Genomic DNA, 23,839 nt, shown 5'->3' with positions numbered 1-23,839 from the left:
ACACACACAGACACGTTGCACACAATTAGCCAGCTGCAGAGGGACCGTATGGTTGTCATGTCTCCTGTTGTTCCGAGGTGAAGACGAGGCTGTTTCTGAAGGCAAAGTGCCCAGTCAGAAGAGCAACCCTCTTTCCTACTAAGTGTGAGATTCTCCTGTTTTATTCAAGTCTACAGTCGTATATTCAGGCTTGTAACGCTGCATTATATTGAAAAAAAAAAAAAAAAATCTGCATTAGTTGCATAGCATTAATAGATTGTATCGAGATGATGTTTATTAATGAAATTCCAGAAGGCCACGTATTAAAAAATGCATGAGTTGAACTTGTACGACAGTTGTATTCACTACCTCCGCAGGTGGATTGCTGCTGCTGATTTATTTAAATACCCTGATGATAATACTAAATTAACCTTATTTATTTATTACCACTGGCTCCCTTAGTTCTGCCTCTGTCTGAAAGTGGTGCTTCAGCTCTGACCTCTCTCCTGATTATCCAGCTCATAAAAGGAACCTAGGTACAGATGGTCTTGACCGTTCACAAATCCAGCCATGGATCTGGTTTTTATAACCATAAAAATGATAATTTTTGCTTTATTGTTATTCTGTTATTTTTCACATTTTTCATGCCAGGAAGTACACCATTTGTTGTTTTATTCATTGGCTACAATTAGAACAAACAGACAAAAAAGCAAACATGTATATGTACTTCGTCTTTGGAGATGTGGAGACCCAGCAGGTGGGGGCGACCTTCTGGTCAATGTATGTCATAATACCAGGGAGAATATTCTTATTTTAGCCAGACCTTTGGTACCTCACAGCTGCCTCTGAAGTCTTTGTATGTTTAAAGTGATTTTTTAAACCCTTTGCAAAAAAGCATACTGGTCTCAGATGTGGAATATAAACAAACATTACAATACATTAAGTTTTATGTAGTTGCTGAACTGTTAGTTTAAGGAAAGAGTGAATAACATAGAAAAGATACAGTTACGATACTATTTCCTTTTCTTTTATGGAATAATATCTGTATAAGTTTCAAGACACAATTTACATGGCTGCATGCTGGAAGAAAATCCTGATACAGATTGAAAGCTGAAGAAATAGGGTTAATAAATTTGATTAATATTAACATAGCGAAGCATTTTCGTATTCCCTGCTTAATGATATATGCAGTAAATATGTATGTGTATATATAAACAAATGAAAATGAGGGAAAAAAAGTTTGTGGCCAGTTGAGTACATGTTTATTCATCTACAAGGTGTACTTGAATGCAACATTTCTTCCATGGATTTTGACATTCAAAATGAGGGAGATTTCAGAGTTTACGAGGTGCAGTGAATGTATCGCTGTTCCTATTTGTGTGTCAAATATGAGTTTCTCATGACATGCCTACTTTTGTACTAACATTTATCTGCCACTTTGCCAGACTGATCTCATGAAATCGTGTTGTATGTCACACCATTTCCTATGGCATTTGGCGTGCTATATGTACGCATTTTCATCCTTTTGTGTGTTATTCAACACTATTTGATTGTGTGTGAATGTACACCAAGATCTCCGGTTTGCATATATGTAACCACTAAACCTAAACCTAGCCCTAAACCTAAATCTAACCCTAAACCTAACCCTAACTTTAAACCTAACCCTAACCCTAAACGTAACCCTAACCCATACCCGCTAATTGCGTGGTATTTGACGTGGCGTGAACATACACGTGGTAAGCTTATTATGCGAACAGATAAGACGCCAATTGTGTTATCTGTATGCAGTTCATGATATCACATTGTACTTCTGCTGCCACGTGTCAGTTTGTGGATGTTGCATTTATTTCCTCTATGAACTGTAGGTCTGTCCACTTAACACAATAAGAGTCAAAATACCACAGACACAAATTTTTATCTACCTAGTTTAGTGAAGTTTTACTGCCACCCCTGGTTAATAAAGCTAAAATGACTCAAATTAATGTAAATCTATCTTACCTTATCCTAGCTAGATGTAAGTTTCTACTGACCTGTGTTTAATTTTGTGTTCAATTTGCAATATTTCATTCTTTCTTCTAAGTTGCATTTCCTCTCAGGCTTGTTATGCACAAAGTTTTTATACTTGAGAAGTTGTAAAAGTGTGTGTGAAAGTAAAAAGGCGAAATGTGAATAAGCAAATGACGGCAGAATTAGTAACTAATTTTATGTGTTTCTGCAGGTGAGGACATAGCATAACATGAGGGAGGATGTTCACACGTACAGGTGACATGTTTCCAAACAGTAGGTTGGCTCTTTGGATTGCAGCCTTTTATCATTAAATCCCCTCAAGCAGAAGGTCACATCCTGACGACTGCTGAAGGAACGTCTACAACAGATGTTCCTCTGTTCAATTAAAACCCTCACACATCCAATAAACTTGTGTCTTTCACCTACATTTTGGCAGTAAGTGAACAGAAACAAATGGGAAACTCGAAAATACTGTATAAAGAAGTGCGAACACAGTCTTTTTTTTCACATTGTATGGAACACTGATAAAAATGAACAGAGTTGTTTAACACACTTGAAAGTCACACTTGAGTAGAAGTACAGGTACCTACCAAAAAATTACTTTGGTAGAAGTTCAAGTCACCGACTGAAATACTACTCAAGTTAAAGTCCTTAAGTATCTAGTATTTACTGTATTTAAGTATATCAAGTAATCTACATTTAAATGTACTCAAGTAATGAAAGCAAAAGTACAAGTAACAACCAAAGGCAGTCATAATATTGAATATTATGTTGCTGCTGACATCAACAGATTGCCAACAGGTTGAGTGTGGATCGTCTTTTGCTCTTGTTCATTACACGATTACGCCCAATGACAGATCAGCTTCCTGACTTTGTTGCAGTCACCGGTAATCTCAGTGGTGAAAGCACCAACTTTCCTTGAATCTATTTTTGTAATGAGTGAAGATAGATGCATTAAAAATGTATCAGAGTAGAAGTGTGCAATTGAGATAGGAAATGTAGTGAAAGGAAAGTAAACAGAATAAAATATACTCAGTAAAGTACAAATTCTCCCATAACACACTTGAGTACAGTACTGAAGTATCCTTACTTCAGTACTGTACAACACTGAAATGAAATATCTGTATACACTGCAAAAATCTGAATCTTACCAAGTGTATTTTTCTCATTTCTTGTCAAAATATCTCATCACACTTAAAATAAGACATAATCACCTAAAGAGTTAACTTTTCAGTGAGATTTAAGAACTTATTTTTAGACAATAGATCTTGAAAATCTTATTTCAAGAAATCTTACCAAGATAATTGTCACTTGTTCCATTGGCAGATTTTTTTTTTTTTTTTTTTTTTTTGCTTAATTCAAGCAAAACAAGATGCCAATGGAATAAGTGAAAATTATCTTGGTAAGATTTCTTGAAATAAGACTTTCAAGACCTATTGTCTAAGAATAAGTTCTTATATGGGTGGGATGGGGTTTAGGTGGGGGTACAGGTCAGGTGGGGATTTAGAGCACATAGATTTAAAGACAGGGCTACTCCATCTCATCAAGACTCACCCAGGTGACCCCCCTCTACATCATTCTGTACAGTCTTCTCCAGGTTGGTCATGATCCTCAGGAGAGAGGTCTTTTCCTCCTGCTGGTTGTACCTCTCCATCCTCAGGCCCTCCTGGACCTGGTTCAGGTCTGCTGTCATCTTGGGGGTTTCTTGTACCTGCTAGGTCAGCACATAGATGCCCATAGTTCTTGTCTTCCAGGTCCTTCTTTGCCTCAGTCAGCAGATCCTTCAAGAGCATGTTGACTTGATGCCGTTGAGCCAGGTGCTTCTCAGGACCAGTTGGCGCATTTTTTGCAAAGCATGATACATAGAGATATCAGCCATAATGTTATGACCACTGACAGGCAAAGTGGTATTAATCTTGATTATTTCATACAGTAGGACCTGTCAGTGGGTGGACATTGTGAACATTTAGCCCTCAAAACAGCAAAATGGGCAAGAATAGTGATCTGCACAAGTTTGACATGGGAGAAATGGTGATGGCAAAATCATTGGATCAGAGTGTCTTCAGATCATGTTGTTCATTCCCAACGTAAAGTGGTTGAAGGAACCACAACTGGACCTCAATCAATCAAGCATCTTTGGGAGCTGAACATTATTACCACCTGTCTAATAATGGGTAGGTTCCCCTATTTCCACAAAAACAGCTCTGACCCGAGGTCTAGGCTCCACCAGACCTCAGAAAGTGTACTGTGGTATCTGGACCAAGACATTAGCAGCAGGTCCCTGAAGTCCTGGAAGTAGAGAAGTGGGGCCTCCATGGATTGGATTTATTTGTCCAACACTTCCCACAGATCCTCATTTGTCCTGAGATTGGGATGTCCGGCAGTTGTGCAGATGCTCTGACCCAGTCATCACCATCACAATATGGCTGTTGTTGAAGTCACTCAGTTTCTGCTTCCTACACGTCAGCTTCATGGACTGAATGTTCACTTGCTGCTAAATATATCCAACTAAGTGAAACATGCCATTGTAATGAAATAGTCACTATTATTACCATTTCTCCTGTCAGAGGTCATGATGTCATGGCGTATCAGTGTATGGTCCTTCTTTTGTTTGACTTTTTCCTCCATATTGCATAGATTCTCTTGATTCTAACCTCCAATTCCTCCATCTGAGTGATGACATTTTCCACAGGAATCACAGTAGTCACTGGTTCCACTACTGGTGTTGGAGTCTCAGCAGCCTCAGGTTCAGCATCTTATTTGCCCTCAGGTTCATCCTCAGGTTCAATACATTGAACTGAGTCAGGCTCTGGCTCCTGTCATTTGTTGGCAGACTGTATCTTCTTGGGGCAAGAGGATGGAACGTGAAGCAACTCATCCAGTTCAAGACCCTCCAGTTCAACCAACAGAGTGAAACAGTTTTTCAGGTGAAAACTAAAGATTTCTGCATCAGCACCCCCTGACTCTGGTTCAGCCCCAATGACCTGCAGGGCTGGTTGTTCTTTTGGAGAACAGAAAATGCAGAAATATTTGACACTATACATCGCTCATGCTATCTGTATTTTCAGACAATTCAATAAGTTATTTTCAAATAAAAGTGAATATAGTTACAATTGTAGTTTATGTTTTACATGCATTTTATGATCTCAGGGAAATAACATGTCCATAGTAGGAAGGTACTGATCCTGAAATTCTTTTATTTTTCTGTTCTGCTATACCAATGCAATATTTATTTAATATTTATCAAAATATAAATGCACCACTTTTTTATAGACTTGGGTTCATAGATATACATTCTGTCACATACTGTTAACCCTATAACGCTAAACGTATCATATTTGATACATGAGTTTTGAAGCCCTCTACATGATCAGTGTGATATTTTTTTTCTTGAAAAACCTGATATATACAATTAGATACATGCAATACAAGGATAATCCACCAGGGGGGAGGAATTCATTCACCAGAGGCCTTTCCAGTGACACTACGAGATTGTCATTAATGAGGAAGGAGGCAGAACTTTGACAATTTTGAAAAGGAATTACCAATTTGTTAGACATGTTTGTGTTATATTATGTTCTTGTTTGTTAAAAAAAAATATATGTATTTGAGCACTGAGACCCGATGTATCAAATATGATACATGGAAGGTACATGGAAATTGATATTTGAAAAAAAAAAAAACTTTTTTTTTGGTTCTTCAGAAGGACCAATAAAGGCTCCAGTTTCAAAGAACTGGAATTTTCTATCAGTGATTTAATGGTTCAGGCTTTACAGGGTTAAAAGTCCAAATTTGCGTCTATTCATATTTTGTTTATTTTTTTCTGTTTTTTTTTTTTTTTAATTCTACTAAGCTCTATTTTTTTTTCATTGGAAAGCAGGTGCAGATCAACATATGTCTGTCACTACAGACAAGAAATATAAACATACACACATATATGTGTGAAGACATTAACCAGATATAAATCACAGAAATAGCAAAAAATAAATAAATAATTAACAATAAATCTATGTATAAACACATGTACACACGTATACACGTACATAAGTGCATCTTTACTACAATTGCAGACATGAGTCATAACTAAACCATTCATTCATTCATTCATTTTCTGAACCCGTTTTATCCTCACTAGGGTCACTGGGGTCACTTGGAGCCTATCCCGGCTACTTATGGGTGAAGGCGGGGTACACCCTGGGCATTTCGCCAGTTCATCACAGGGCATAACTAAACCAATAAAAGATAAAAGAAAAATAACACAGAACACCTGCATATTTTATAGCCCCTTAACCATAACCAGCCCCATCCCACTGACCCTGAAATTCCTCATATTAAATGCTAGCATGCTAACAAAACAAAAGATAAGTAAAGCTATAATAAACCTCAGCAAAGCAGTTAACAGAGGAAAAAAGAAACACAAACAGTATTGTTGTCTCTATTTGAATCAGACTCTGATCAGGCTCCTTTTCAGTTTGTTAAAGGTGGAATGAATCAGCCCGAGGGATGCTCTGCTGTGACTGGTTGTCACAATGTTAATCGATACAGCTAATAGCTAACATTACAGCTCTGGAAACATTAAGTAAAGATGTTCTTATTAACGGGAAGAAGATGTGCTTTGAGAGAAGAGGAGAGTTGTTATTTGGTAGTACAAATGTCCAATATTATTAGCTGTACCAAAGCACTTTAAGTAACATTAACTTCATGACTTTTTATTGACAAGCTACTTTTACCCCTCCCTCCAAAGAGGAGGCAAGGGGTATTGTTCTTGGTTTGGTTTGTTTGTTTGATTGTAAACACTCTAGGAGCAAAACTATTGGTTGAATTCATACCAAATTGGGTTTATAGATTACCAGTAACCCAGAATAGATTTCATTATATTTTGGGAAAAGTAGGTCAAAGTTCAATTTTTTTTTTTATGAATTTTTAAAAATCTTTTTTTCCTCATGTACTTATAATGGGAGAAATTTCAAATGTCTGTAGCAGCAAAACTATTGGTTGAATTAATACCAGATTTGGTTTATAGATTGCCAGAGTCCCAGAATAGATGTGATTACATTTTGGGAAAAGTAGGTCAAAATTCATTTTTTAAAAATGAAATTTTAAATCTTTTTTTCCCCCCATTTTCTTGTTATGGGTGAAATTTCAAATGTCTGTTGCAGCAAAACTATGGGCTGAATTCATGCCAAATTGGGTTTATAGATTGTCAGTGACCCAGAATAGATGTCATTACATTTTGGGAACAGTGGGGAACAGTAGGTCAAAGTTCACTTTTTTTTTTTTTGAATGAATTTTTAATTTTTTTTTTCCCCATTTACTTATAATAGGCAAAATTTCACATGTCTGTAGCAGCAAAACTATTGGTTGAATTCATACCAAATTTGGTATATAGATTGCCAGTGACCCAGAATAGATGTGACTACATTTTGGAAAAAGTAGGTCAAAGTTAAAATTTTGTATGAATTTTTAAATTATTTTTTCTTGTCCCATTTACTTATAATGAGCAAAAGTTCACGTCTATAAAAACAATTAAATTTTGTTCAATTTTGTTTCAGTTTACTTCAAATTTGGCACATATATAGAGGCAATTGATATGCTGACATCAGCACACGCATAGACATGATGACATCAGCTGGATCGATGCCAAAATAAGCTATAATTCATGCGAGAGGCAGGGTTTGTTGTGCCTGACACCACTTGTTAACATAACGATTTAGACATATAAAATGTATTAAAGTGCCATTATTATCAGTGAAGTAATGAAGCATGATTTTTTTTTGTTTGTTTTTTTGCTTTTCCTTTATGTCATTTTGATCATTTTAAGAATGTCGTTATTTTGGTAAAGCAATATTGTGATGGTGTCATTATGAGAAATAGAATTATTTCCTGAAATTACTTCCAAATTTCCTTTTAGGTGATACAGAAGTCTTCTAAAAACAACCCATTACAGAGAGATTTTTAGGAGGAAAAAAAGCAGTTTGCCACTGTTACATGCAGAATTTACTGTATATATGAAAAATATAGTTGAATAATCAGTGTTGAGCTGGTGTGACTTATTATTTTACATACGTGCTGTGACTCTCACTCTTTGGAAACCTAGCTTGCGTTGGCTTGTCACAGACTTATACAAAAAAAAAAGTGTTCAGAGAATAACAGCTAGATATGTGTAAGTCAGCAGCTATTAAAATCTTGATATAAAAAGTATAAGGAGGGAAGTAAACAGGAAGGGAGAAAATGCACGGCCGACTGAGTCTGCTGGTGGGAATATACTCGCATCAGGTTTAACCTTCACACCAACAATAAAAGCACACTGATCAAAGCCAGTGACCTACTTTTCCTTGCCTAATTCAGTCTAGCCCAAATTTACCTGGAGGGGAAATAAAGGGAGTCCCGGAAAAAGGAAGGAATCCCTGGGGAGGAAGTGTGATGTTGGGGAAGATGCTATAAACATCACAGATGGTGAAATAAAACGGGCACAGGTAGACACCCACCGCCCTGATCCTTTATTGTGGTGTTCATCAAACATTAACATTGAGGAAGAATGCCATAGAGAAAAATGTTGTGCTCGGAGGATAGTGATGATGAAAAGCCCTCAAATGCATCTGACAAGGAGTAAATATTGAAAGGAAAGATAAACAAGGTGAATGCCCTTTATTATTCATGCAACAGGGAGACAAATGTGATAGCACGGAACACGCATCCTTTTCCTGTCCGGGTCTTTCATGCAGACACTGACTGTGGGGTCGAAGCAAATTCCATATTTAGTTTTACACTGTGGTGCCTTTTTTTTTTTTTTTCCCCCCATTACAGTGCTTCTGCATCAAAATACGTTCAGTATTTCAGGGAACTTTTGGGCTTCATTATTATCCTACCTTATCAGATTTTCTCTTCCCACTAAAATAGGGAAGCCTCCTTTTGATATAATCATGAAACACACATTTCTATTTATGTGATGCAGTACCTCACTGCAAGCTCTTCTGCATTCAGTAAGTCTATTATTCCTTCATATGTATGCTAGGGATGCAAGGTGAGGCCATTTTGATTTCAGTGCTCCTCCTTTCAACAGCTTTTGGAACATAACACAGTAACTGGGCATGACTCTCTTTTCATTTATGTTGTCTTTGCTTTACTATTTGCAAATGAGTAGATTTCAAAGCACACATGAAGCATGATATTGGAAAAAAAAAAATGACATAGCATTTTTCCATGGTAGTATATAACACATTACACTTGATGACAAAATACAAGAATCTGAGTGTGCCAGCATATGCCTGGGTGTAAAATTATGCTTCACATAGAACTTCAACTTACAACTGATCAAAGGTTATGACTAGTGCAGCTCAACATGAACGTAACCCCTATGTGTTTTGCATCTTGGTGTTGACTATTTCAGCTATAAGGATCGTGAGATATAATGAATAAATGTATATGATATTTTTTATTACCCCGCCCCCCAAAGGGGAGACAAGGGGTATTGTTTTTGGTTTGGTCTGTTTGATTCTTTGTTTATTTCTTTGTTTGTTAACACTAGCAGCAAAACTATTGGTTGAATTCATACCAAATTGGGTTATAGATAGCCAGTGACCCAGAATAGGTCTGATTACATTTTGGGAAAAGTAGGTCAAAGTTAGAATTTTTTATGAATTTTTAAAATCTCCCCCCCCCCCATTTACTTATAATGGGTGAAATTTCAAATGTTTGTAGCAGCAAAACTATTGGTTAAATTGATACCAAATTGGTTTTACAGATTGTCAGTGACCTAGAATAGATCTCATTACATTTTGGGAACAGTAGGTCAAAGTTTCGATTTTTTATGAATTTCTTAATTCTTTTTTTCCCCATTTACTTATAATGAGCAAATTTTCACATGTCTGTAGCAGCAAAACTATTGAATGAATTCATACCAAATTTAGTTTACAGATCACCAGTGACCCAGAATAGATGTAATTACATTTTGGAAAAAGTAGGTCAAAGTTAAACATTTGTATGCATTTTAAAAATCTGTATTTTCTCCCATTTACTTACAATGGACAAAATTTCAAATGTCTGTAAAACAACTATTTTGTTTAAATTTACTTCAAACTTGGCACACATACAGAGGCGATTGATATGCTGACATCAGCACACACAGAGACATGATGACATCAGCTGGATCGATGCCAAAATAAGCTACAATTTGTACGAGGGGCGGGGATTGTTGCCTTTATTATACTGTTTTATGTCTATGTTTGCAGTAAATCACGTGTTTTATGGAAATCATTTTCATTCGGGCACTTTTTGTTCTTACACATAGATACAGGTGGGATATGTGCATGAAGGCAATACAAATGAAAATGAGAGAACCACCATGACAAACAATGAAGTACCACAGTTTACGATAGAATTTAATTGAATGTACAGAACAGCTATTGTATTGTGATAAACCATTAGAGTTATGTAAAATGACATTTACCTTTATGTGACCTAAATTTTGGCCACATCACCTACCCATAATGCCTATTATGGAACAGGTATAAGGTGGAAAGTCACCTGAGTATTCATGGAAATAGAACAGAAAAAAAACAGAAAAGAATAGCAATAATGGCAAAGTTGGCCCAGCCCGTGTCTGTAGGAATAAAGTCATTTAGGGTAATGGTTCTCCATCAATGACCCACCACTCATACTGACAGCTGTCACATATTGATCTACGCTGCACTAGTCCAACTCATTTACTTCAACTGTTGGGGCTGACAACTCCTGACTATTAATGATGCTCACTAAAAAAGTTAAACAGGGTGAATCTTCTCTAAAAATGTCAGCGATGCTGCCCCAAAAGAATGTTTTAGGTGAAACTTTTTCCCTTTTAGCAGGTTAAGAGCAAATTAAACCTTTTCAGCCTTTGATAAGAAGCTATTTCCATATCTTGACCTTTTCAACTGTCCGGTCTGCCATTGCATTTGTTATTGATGCAGCGATGATCAGTTTCCATGCTGATACTTCAGCTGTGAGATTGTTTTTAAGCTTTGCATTCAGCTCTTATCCATGTATTTGATAGCGGGGTTGAAGGGAGAAATGAGAGTGCTCTTTGAATAAAAATATGTTGCTTTTATCCTACAAAGAAAACAATCTCTTTAAAGGTTTGATATTTTGTTTTTTTTAAATGGAATTATGCATTTTAAAACATTTCCCTGTGGTCTACATAAACTGTAAATACTATGCTTGGGTCTGAATTCTTCATTAATTCAACTCCACAGGTCCATCTTCAACCCTATTTCTGAGTAATGACACTAGAAAGGTTGTTTTGAGCGCTGGCCCTTTAAATGCAAAAGAGCCATTTCACGCCCCACCCCCTCCGGGTTCTTGACCATGCTTTTTGTCACTTGTGTTCATTAATACGACCAACAACTGAACATTTTAGGTAATCGGCTCAAAGTTTGGACATATTTTCAGTTTTTACTGCAACTGCTGCTGCTGACAAAAATTACAGCATACTCAGAGAAATGTTCGTCGAAGTCTTGACCTTATATGTGCAAATGATGTAATTAGTTATAAAATGTAACAAATTAAGCAGGAATTAAAAGGGGTTGTAGAAATCCACTTGATGTTTGCTGGAATGAATATAAAGATAGCTTAGCAGCACCTGGAGGGTTCAAATTCAAACTTTTTGAACAATTAGGGTCCAAATACACAAATAAATGTACCAAAGATATACAAGACAAGATAAGATAAGATAAGATAAGATAAGATATACAGTACCTTTATTTGAAAGACTAATAAAAGTGGGTTTTGCAAAATATGACCCCTTTAAACAAAATTCTAAACAAAAAAACACTTTTCCCATAATGCTACAACAGGAAAATGTGAACTTTTCTTTCACACAACTGTTCCATAATTTTGTCAAATAGAATAAATTTACTTTTTAAGCCTATGTATGGTATGCTCACTAAAGCTTAGAGGTTTTTGGCCAAGATTAGTCTATCCACCAATGCAGTCTGGTGATAAGAACATTGGCAGCTGTCGATGTTGCCCCTTGCACTTGAAAGCCTCACTGAGGGGGAGCTTGTAGAAAGAATGCGTAGATACTCGTGGGCAAGCTTGGTGAGTCACGGAGAGCTTACATTCTGTATTGGTGGATCTTCCTTTTCGTCTATGTAAGGTGTTTGCAGATAGTTTTTTTAACTCTAGTTCGACAGCATCCTTAAGGGTCAAAGGAAATCAGTCTATTCTGCAGCTCTGCTTTGGTTAAAGTTGCTTCCCACAGACTTCTTCACTTTCTTTGTCTGGGACGTGTCAGCTTTGGCCTCCACCTCCGTGCTGTAGCTTGATGTCTCCTGGTCCGTCACTGCTGATGTGAAATGGCTTTATCTTGGATTGTGTTTTCTGCATTGATGGAGTTCATTGTAAACCATGGTCCCACAAACATCTACCGGCTCCTGAGCGTCTTTATCTTTACATTTCTCGATCACCAATATAGAAAGTGAGTCTTAAGTTCAGTGGTGCATTTAGTGTCTGTATCTTCACGGTGCGTCTTCAGCTTCTTATGCACAAACACAATGTAGTATTGTGCCCGTTATTGTCTGTATGCGACACCGTTTGTGTTGGGTTTCTGATTCAACTGAATGTGATGATTCCTTCTGGGGTTTTCCTAGAACAGTTGTGAGAGAAGTCAAGTTAATTATTGATCAAGCTTTCCTGAATATTTGACAATTCAAATATTTATTTGGTGGGTAGACATCAGGGTCTCACTTTTCACACATTCATTTTTTGCTTATAGCTGCAAGCAACAAAGTCATTATGTCAATACTGTCACTAAGCAATCTTGCTCGTGCTGTCTTTGTTTCAGATATTTATTTATTGCGAAGCCTTATCATAGCACAGACTTGAAACCCCCTGATTGGTACAATATGCTTAATTTTTTATATATATCAACATAACAAACGCACAATCAGAAATGAAAAGAAAACAACATTGATAAAGTGAGGGGAAAAAAAGAATAGAAAGAAAGAAAAAAAAGAAGGGGACAGAAAAACAAAAACACAATTTGACATCTCATCCATCCCCCCAACCCCTATCCCCAGAGCCACTGAGATAAATCGGTGTAGTGCTACGCTGTGGATTTTTTTGCTTAATTCAAGCAAAAACATCTGCCAATGGAACAAGTGAAAATTATCTTGGTAAGATTTCTTGAAATAAAGATTTTCAAGATCTATTGTCTAAAAATAAGTTCTTTTTATCTCACTAATAAGTTACTCTTTAGGTGTCTTATTTTAAGTGTGATAAGATATTTGGACTAGAAATGAGAAAAATACACTTGGTAAGATTTAGATTTTTTCCAGTGTGCCTGATAAAGTGTTAATGTTAACACTGAAACTGTGTTTATATCAACATTTAACTGTATGAATACAAATGTGTAGGTAGTTGATAATGCAGGACAAAAATATTAAATACAGGAAATGAATGAATTAACTTGACCTTCGTGGATCATTGGCAGTATTATTCCACTCATAATTCAGTTTTTTTTTCTAAAACTGACTTTGTGAATGCAATGCAAGGGTCAAAGATGGGCATGTAGAATATAACATGAGACATCACCAAGTTTATTATGAGTGTAAGAGAAACTTTTTTTTCTCCAATGTTTCTTCTTTATTTTTAAGACTAACCCTTTCCATATTAACCAATTTATTTTCAAAGAGCAAACCTTATCACATTAGTTTACAGTGGTGATGTGCCCTCCAGTTTCAACCTTGTGTTCAGTTAACCTAAGTGATTTAATTTATCTACTATCAGAAAACTTCAGGATAGGTTAAGTCAGTGGTTCTGAACGTTTTTTGGCTCCTGACCCCATTTTAACATCACAAATTTCTGGCGACCCCAGACATTGAAAATTGAGACTTTTTTTTTGCTAAAATCAATTCGTTTTTGATCTTGTAATAGTTTGCTATACAATGTTGCGAATAAACATTAATTTTAGATGACATTTAGTCTATATAATGTATATTATTATGGACGGAGGCAGAAAAGCCAGGTGTAGATTACTGCACAAAGGGAGAATTTAATTTTCCTTGGTCAGGATATGTACAGTCAGTCCAGCTTGGATTTCCAAGGCTGACAATTAATACTGAACAAACAAGAACTCAAACTATGAATTATGAAAGAGCTGCAGCATCTGAAACCAACCACAATGAACATTTGAAAGATAAACAGAACCACAGTGCTTCAGTTTCAGCTTCAGTTTATGTATTTTATGTATTCGGATTGTCTCTCTCAACTCACCATATTGTTTTTTTTATTATTAATTAATTTATTTTTTTAATCAATTACTAGAAATTTCAGGCGACCCCAATTGAATTCCAGGCGATCTCGCAGTTGAAAAACACTGGCTTAAGTAAAAAGCTTATTAATTATAATTTGATCATAACTCAACAACTGTAAGTTATGGTCTGTGGCCAAAGCTCTGCAGCGTGGTCCACTTGTTGAAGGAAGGAGTCGTCATCATGTTTGACACTATTTCTATTCCACAGACTCTCACAGTCTCTGATCTACACCCCAAGCAGCCACTGCCTCTTTCATCTGCGTTGTGATGCTTTCCTCTGGGGTAAAATCCAGTTTGGCCATCCATTTAATTAATGAGGACTTCAAAATGAAAATCTGCCGTTTGCAGATTTTGTTGCAGAGTTTTTTGTCGCTGCTTAATGTTCCACTTGTGACAGCTGGGTTTCAACTTGTGCCTTGTATTTATGGTGTAACTCTGACAGGAACATGAGGACAAAGGGTGCTGCTGCTATAAATTAATAGATCATGTGTTTAAAACTCTGTGTTGATTGTTACCTAGTTTTTCTACAAGGTAAAATATTGTTGCGCTATGATCTCTTGCTGCCATTTGGAATCTGGATGAAAATAGGTGGAAAAATACAGCTTGTCTTACAGTATGTTCTACTAGAATTCAAGTGCTTCTTGTCTTATTGCATCATGGTTACTTATAACCACCATGGACTTTACTGCCCTATACTTTCCCAATCTCTAATCTTCTAGCAGAACTGAACTTTACATAACATGTCTGTACAACATAAGATTTAATACATTTTAATTTTTTTTTCCCTTTTTATTCTGTTTTTCTATTTCTTTCTCTTTTTTTATTTTAAATACAAGACTGGTGTACCACACTATATTCAAGTGGTTTCATTATTCATTAAACATACTTGGTCTCCGGATCACCAACTGAACCTGTGTTTTGACCTCTATCTTTTTTTCCCAGTCTCCTATTATAGAAAAACAGCCAAAACGATATATAAGGAGCATATGCAGTAGTGATGTGCGGATCGATACTGAAATATCGATATCTCCGATACCAGATCTTTACGCTCTAGAATTGATTCACGAATCAGAACATCGATACTTTTGATACTTCGGTCATTTGAGGTAATGTGTATCAGGAACACAGTGAAAAGTAACTAAACTATTGGGATCTTGTCCCAATGATACACGATTTCGCCTGTGTAAGTGTGTACTGCGTCACACTTCTCAGTCTGTCCTTCTCAGCCCTAAGAACCCTGGGAATGACTGTCACTTCTGGACCAGCAGAGAGAGGCTTTTCAAAGGCAGGAAAGGTTCTGAGTAAAAAACAAAACAGACTAAAGGGGAAAATAGTAAATTTGCTGTTGTTCCTTAACAAAAACTTGTGAATGAGGGAATGTGTCGATGTTGGATGCTTTTGTTTAAGTGTTACATGTTCAGTATTTTCATGTTTCACGTTAACACATTAATGTAAACGTGAATTAATATGCAAGTTTTCATTTTGATAATAGTTCTTAATAATTAAACAATAATTACTCTCATGTCTTGTATTCTTTCTTAAATTATGGTTTGAAATATACTTTTTTTTTTTTTTTTTAAGATTTTCCAGACATTAAGTGTATTTGTACAAAGTATTGGTATCGAATCAGTATTGCTGATACCAGCCTGAATTTTACTTGGCATCGGAATGGAACGGAAGTCCATGATATTGAACATCACTAATATGCAGTATAATATAATAAGCAGTCAGTGACTATTAATTGTCCGATGAGGAGGATGCGAATTTCCGATCCAGTTCAGTTTAAGCATTGAACATAATTTATGTTGCGTCATACTGTTGCACAAGTATGTTTGTGCTACCATATAAAATTGTGAAAAAAATAATAAGACCATCAAAAGTCATCAAAAATAATGGTTAACCCTTTCATACATAGTGGTCACTACAGTGGACAGTTACTCTACAGCTTTACTCTTGTATATTCATGGGTTTTGTTGTTTTAGTTCCGTATCAACCAACACAGTGGACACTTATGCATCATCTCATAAACTGCAATTCATACCATTTTTGTAACTTTGCTGTTCTTGATTGGTTCTTGAGTGGAAATCAATTGTTAATATTTATTTTTTGCATATTATCTCCATGAAGTGAGTAATAACTAGTATTAGAATATGTTAAAACGTGAGAAAATATCAGATTAGCTGCATTAAACATGGTTCCATTTCACTGTTTTCATATCACTTTATGATATTGGGTTTTAAATACATGTTTCTTTGCTTCAAGAACAAAATTCATGGTGTAGCTGAGTGGACATTTTTGTAACTCCATGAAAAACAGGTTGATTTAAAAAAAAAGATTCAATCACATTGGGTTTTTTTTCATGCCTAAAGAGGAATAAAAACACTCAGGAAAAAACAATCTTGATTAAGGTACTCATAATTCATGCATGAAAGGGTTAAGCAACTAAGTACTAACTCCTGTGTGTATCATGTGACTAAAACAGACAGAAAAGAAAACATGGAATGCCTAAAAGCACTGTTTTTGTCCATACAATGCCATAGCTATTGATGTAAGAACTTAAGTGATTTTGGTTATTATCAAGAAAACATGGAAAATTGCAAGATATTAGCTCTTAAATTAAACTTTTATGAGCTATTTATGTTATCATTATATCTGTCCAAACAAATGTACCTTTAGTTCTACCAGGCATTAAAATGAACAAGAAATTGAAGAAAACAAGGGTGGTTTAATCATTTTTTCCGTGACTGTAATTACATGCTGATTCTCCATTGTGTGTATGGGTTGGAGGGATATTGTCTGCTGGTCTATCTTTCTGTTTCAGGGCCAGACACCAAGTAGTGTAACAGCCGTCCAACACAAACACACTGCACCACCACTGCACACCAACTGCATATTTGGCAGTCATTTACATAGAAGCAGTCTTGCTCATCATTACGCTGGCCACCGTCTGTGAGAATGCCAAGGGCAGCGTGACCCTGGCCTGTGCCACCGTCACCTCCCTGCCCATCATTCCTGCTGCAGAAACACAGTCCAATGGCTATTGTTGTATTTACTTTGCCATAGTCATCTTCATTGTCCTCAGTAAGCAAACTAACTTATACGTTGGAAGTGTCCTGACATCAACCCAAACCAGGACAAAATTAAAGAACTGTGATATAACACAAAGGTGGAACTCCTACTGTGGAAACTCCACAAAGTGTTTCAGCAATTGTCAGGAGACATGAGTCATTACAGCCGAAAAATAATGGTGTTATGTTTAGGTCCTGAATTCAAACATCATACAACAATAAAATCATCGGCATTGTATATTCGCGGTTTCCCTTTATCTGCCCATTCATCCATACATTCAAAGTAAAACAGCGCTGTTTTAAAAGTCAACTGATACACATGGAGACTGCAACCTTTCTGCTTTGAATTAAAGCTGTCACAGTTGTACAGTATGAAGAAAGTCACCAAAAGCTCTGGAAGTAAAACTAATGATAGTAAGGAAGAGTTAAGTCTGAGGAAGTAATGACCTGAAATCTTTTTGATTTTTATGTGTCTCTAGTCCTAAGCACTAATGATCGTGGCGTTACACACTCAACTTGCCACCTGTCAGTCCAGCAGATTGTTGGTCTGAGTGGAACCGTGGAATATCATCGGTCCTCAATTTACAGCTCATGAAATATGAGCATATGAAACCAAACCACATTCCCTGTTAACTATTTAATCCATTTTGTGCATTCTTTTAATTTTACCTAATTACAAATAACAGGATTCAGTGCTGTTATAAATTGCTTGGTACCCTTCGTTATTTAACCAGGCCACATGTAAATTATTCATAAGCCCCTGAGTTTGATTATTTTAATTGTTTTATAAAGGCATTGCAGCTTTTAGAGCAGTCTTCATGGCTGCTGTAATTTCTTCCAGTTGTGGATGTTTCTGCAGGTCACCAGTCACCACTCACATCTTTGTCCAGATTCCTTAGATATGCTCATTGAAAATCTGGGCCATTTTCCCAACATTGCCACCGTATTCCCTCCCCAGTTGGCTGTTAAATTCCCAAACCACTACCACATTAAAGGACCTTCTTTCTATACATGTTTCTCTCTCTCTCTCTCTCTCTCTCTCTCTCCATATATATATATATATATATATATATATATTTCCCTTTTTACATCTTATGTTTATCTTGGCCCCTTTTTTTTCCCTTACTCTTTCCCAGAGTGTCATATGTGTCCCTATGTCCAACTGAGTGATCCTCCTGATCAAAAAAAAAATGGCCGCTGTTACTTTTTCATCATATTCTAACATCTCCCTTGGTGTTTCATTTGTTGCAGAGCAGAGTTTTTGGCCTTTTCTTGTGTGTAGCGCTGTGTTTCACCCAGTGTAACAGCGGGATAACTATATACCACAGTCTTCGCATTGCGTTTTGTTTTGTCCTTTTTCCTCGAGGCTGTGTGCATTCATCTCCATGTGCTGTCTGCGCTGCCATAGTCAACACGCTGTCGCCTGTTTATAGCTGAGTGAAAACGCAGTCCTGCACCTTCTCAGGCCAACTAATTATGGACTTTGATTATTCCCATTTTGTTATACTGAGTGTGGTGCCGTCGCCAACAGGAGGGCCGACAGAAAGGCCAGCACCATTGATTGTCTCAGTTTCTGGCCTAATTGAGCCAAATGGGAATGGCTGTTGCCAGAGTTCACTCTCCTCCAGTGTTTACATGCTGATCCACCAGAGAGACATTCATTACCGCCTTGCTGAAAACTCCTCTAGACATGCGCTCTCTCTCTCTCTCTCTCTCTCTCTCACACACACACACTCTCACACACACATACACATTTCATAGTCATATTGATAAAGGGTTGACGTTCTCAGTGGTCTGCACATACAGCTGGGCCTACACATGCTACTGGGAATTAATACTGTTTTGTAATAGTGCTCGGGTCTACATCAGAGGCATTATTTCTGTCTCTGTTCCTTTGTTGACATCACAGTCTCAATGTTTGCAGCAGTACAACCCACAGCAGCTTATAATTGCATACAAGTGAGAATGGTGTAAGACTTGCTGTCTGATTGAATCATTAAAATGCGTATGTGTGAAGTTGCTTCCACAGACATGTTAATTGTGGTCAAGCTATTTGCAATAATGCACAAAGGGCTCCTCTCTAAGCATATCTTTAGCAATAGTACTCCTTGACACGAGTTCACTTTGCTTCATGCTAATTAATGCAAACTCTCTCTTTTAATTAAGGGAAGACAATGATATTTGGACCAATTTAGCTTTGTGCTGATTTCTAAATGATGGGACTACAAGTCAGTATCCCATTTGAACACTGATAGTCAAGATGATCATGCCAAACAGGGGCCTGTTCTTTTGTGAAAAACTTTATTATGCCGTGAAATAGCCTTGAAGTTGTTGTTTCCCCCCACACACACATACTTCATTGAAGGAACAGAGAAATCTGTCAAAGCATTTTTTGGATTTTCATTCAATTTTGGTGGCATTTTTAGTTTTGGCTGCTCTCCATTCCTTTTTTACCATTTTGATAGATAAAACTGTATTTGTACATTTGGCACAAATTGGAAAGCAGCAGCAATGCTTTGTAGTCAGATGTCTGTAGCAATAGATAACAAAAGCATTAAATATACTTATTTAAAACATGTTCATGAAGACTATGATGGGTGGAATTAAACAGCAGCATTTGTTATTATCCTATCTTAATCCTATCGTAATCTTAATATCCTGTAATTGAGATGATAGCATACATTTTTTGTTCAGAGAATATGTTATAAATATTAGTCTACTTAAATTTGTCACAGTGTTTGTGCCTTTCAGCTTTTCTCAGTATCTGGGTTGATAGCTGTGCACATAACAGTCTAACTAAGTCTTTTTCTGATACCACTAAAGGGTTTGCCAAAGTCCACAGTTTTCCACAATTCCACACACATGGGCTTTAAAGCTGTGTTCAGCAGAGCAAAGACCTTCACCAAAGAGTAGTGATAGGTCATTTATGTTTATCTTACTTTAGTGCACTGCTGTGGTGTTTGACCCTCACCAGAATGAAGTGGACAGTTCAAAGTTCAAGGTACTTCATTTGTATCCTCCACGTGCAATTGTTGTACAGCTAGCAGTACACATATCAACAAATGGCTGATACAAATACGAAAACACTCAAAGAGTTCTTATGTCTGTAGGTTTTGCAACATGGTAGGGTGTATCTGTGACCAGACTCACTGGAAAAAATCAAAAATATTAAAAAAAAAAAAAAAAATTCTTATTTTAGCCAAACCTTTGGTACCTCACAGCTGCCTCTGAAGTCTTTGAATGTTTAAAGTGATTTTTTAAACCCTTTGGAAAAAAGCATTCTGGTCTTAGATGTGGAATATAAGCAAATATTATTTATACATTAAGTTTTATGTAGTTGCTGAACTGTTAGTTTAAAGAAAGAGTGAATAACATAGAAAAGATATGGTCACGATACTTTTTCTTTTTCTTTTATGGAGTAATATCTATATATTTTTCAAGTTATATAATTTTATATGGCTGCATGGTGGAAGAAAATCCTGATACAGATTGAAAGTTGAAGAAATAGGGTTAATAAATTTGATAAATATAAACATAGGGACGCATTTTCATATTCCCTGCTTAATGATACATGCAGTAAATATGTATGTGTATATATAAGCAAATGAAAATGAGGAAAACAAATTTTGTGGCTAGTTGAGTACATGTTTATTCATTTACAAGGTGCACTTGAATGCAACATTTCTCTGAGCAGTGCCCATGGATTTTGCCATTCAAAATGATGGAGATTTCAGAGTTTACGAGGTGCTGTGAATGCATCACTGTTCTTATTTTTGTCAAACAGTAGTTTCTCCTGACATGCCTACTTTTGTACAAACATTTATCTGCCACTTTGCCAGACTGATCTCATGAAATCGTGTTGTATGTCACACCGGTTCTTATGGCATTTGGCGTGCTATACGTACACATTTTCATCCTTCTACGTGTTATTCAACGCCATTTGATCACATGTCAATGTATGCCAAAGTCTCCGGTTTACATGTCTGTAACTGCTAACCCTAACCCTAAACCTAACCCTAAACCTAAATCTAACCCTAACCCAGTGGTTCCCAGCCTTTTTTGGCTTGTGACCCCATTGTAACATCACAAATTTCTGGTGACCCCAGACATTCAAAATAGCGGCTTTTTTTTTTTTTTTTTGCTAAAATTAATTTAGTTTGATCATGCAATAGTTTGGTATACTACATTGCAAATAAACTTAAATTTTAGACGACATTTAGTCTAGGCTATATAGTGTATATTGTTGTGGACGCAGGAAGAAAAGCCAGGTGTAGATTACTGCACAAAGGGAGACTTTTATTTTCCTTGGTCAGGATATGTGCAGTCAATCCAGCTTGGATTTCCAAGGCTGACAATTAATACTGAACAAACAATAACTCAAACTATGAATTATGAAAGAGCTGCAGCATCTGAAACCAACCACAATGAACATTTGACAGATAAACAGAACCACAGTGCTTCAGTTTCACACTCACAGTTTGTCTTGTATGTGTTGTGATTGTTTCTCTCAACACACTGTATATTTTTTAGTAGTAAGTTTGTTTGTTTTTTTTATTTTCATCAATTACTAGAAATTTCAGGCAACCCCATTTGAATTCCATGTGGGGTCCCAACCCCAAGGTTGAAAAACACTGCCCTAACCGTAACTCTGAACCTAAACCTAACCCTAAACCCAACCGTAAACCTAATCCTGAACCTAAACCTAACCTTAAACCCAACCATAAACCTATCCCTACACCTAAGCCTAACCACTAACCCCCAACCCTAACTCTAAACCTAACCATAATCCTGAACCTAAACCTAAACTGCCTCCACATGTGTCAGTTTGTGGATGTTGCATGTATTTCCTCTATGAACTGTAGGTCTGTCCACTTAACACAATAAGAGTCAAAATACCACAGACACAAATTTTTTTTATCACATCCTAGTTTAGTGAAGTTTTACTGCCACCTCTGGTTAATAAAGCTAAAAGGACTCAAATTAATGTAAATCTATGTTACTTTATCCAAACTCGATGTAAGTTTCTACTGACCTGTGTTTATTTTCGTGTTCAATTTGCAATATTTCATTGTTTCTTCTAAGTTGCATTTCCTCTCAGGTTTGTTATGCACAAAGTTTTTATACTTGAGAAGTTGTAAAAGTGTGTGTCAAAGTAAAAAGGCGAAATGTGAAGAATTTTTCTTTTTCACATTTCGGTAGAATTAGTAACTAATTTTATGTGTTTCTGCAGGTGAGGACATAGCATAACATGAGGGAGGATGTTCACACGTACAGGTGACGTGTTTCCAAACAGTAGGTTGGCTCTTTGGATTGCAGCCTTTTATCATTAAATCCCCTCAAGCAGAAGGTCACGTCCTGACAACTGCTGAAGGAACGTCTACAACAGATGTTCCTCTGTTCAATTAAAACCCTCACACATCCAATAAACTTAGTTGTGTCTTTCACCTACAGTTTGGCAGCTTTCAAGTGAACAGAAATCAATGGGAAACTCGAAATTACTGTATAAAGAAGTGCGAACACAAACAGTCTTTTCTTTCACATTGTATTTAACACTGTTAAAAATGAACAGTGTTGTTTAACGTACTGGAAAGTCCCACCTGAGTAGAAGTACAGGTACCTACCAAAAAATTACTTTGATAGAAGTTCAAGTCACCAACTGAACTCAAGTTAAAGTCTTTAAGTATCTAGTATTTACTGTACTGAAGTATATAAAGTACTCTACGATTAAATGTACTCAAGTACTGAAAGCAAAAGTATAAGTAAATAATAATAACCAAAGGCAGTCATAATATTGAATATTATGTTGCTGCTCACATCAACAGGTTGAGTGTTGATCGTCATTTGCTCTTGGTCATTACATGATTACACCCAATGACAGATCAGCTTCCTGACTTTGTTGCAGTCACCGGTAATCTCAGCGGTGAAAACACCAAATTTTCTTGAATCTGTTTTTGTAATGAGTGAAGATACATGCATTAAAAATGTATCAGAGTAGAAGTGTGCAATTGAGGTAGGAAATATAGTGAAAGGAAAGTAAACAGAATAAAATATACTCAGTAAAGTACAAATTCTCCCATAACACACTTGAGTACAGTACTGAAGTATCATTACTTCATTACTATACAATACTTAAAATATGACATATTTGTATACACTGCAACAATCTAAATCTTACCAAGTGTCTTTTTCTCATTTCTAGTCAAAATATCTCATCACACTTAAAATAAGACATAATCACCTAAAGAGTAACTTTTCAGTGAGATATAAGAACTTATTTTTAGACAATAGATCTTAAAAATCTTATTTCAAGAAATCTTACCAAAATAATTTTCATTTGTTCCATTGGCAGATTTTTTGCTTGAATTAAGCAAAAAAAATATCTTGAATTCTGTAGCTAAAATTAGATATGACTATTCAGATTGATCTCATGAAGTTGCGTTGTATGTCAAACCAGTCATTTGGTGTGCTATACGTACACATTTTTGTCCTTTCGAGT

The sequence above is a fragment of the Sphaeramia orbicularis genome, chromosome 3 (assembly GCF_902148855.1).
Source record: "Sphaeramia orbicularis chromosome 3, fSphaOr1.1, whole genome shotgun sequence".
NCBI lineage: Eukaryota > Metazoa > Chordata > Actinopteri > Kurtiformes > Apogonidae > Sphaeramia > Sphaeramia orbicularis.
Note: the sequence above shows the minus strand (reverse complement) of the source record.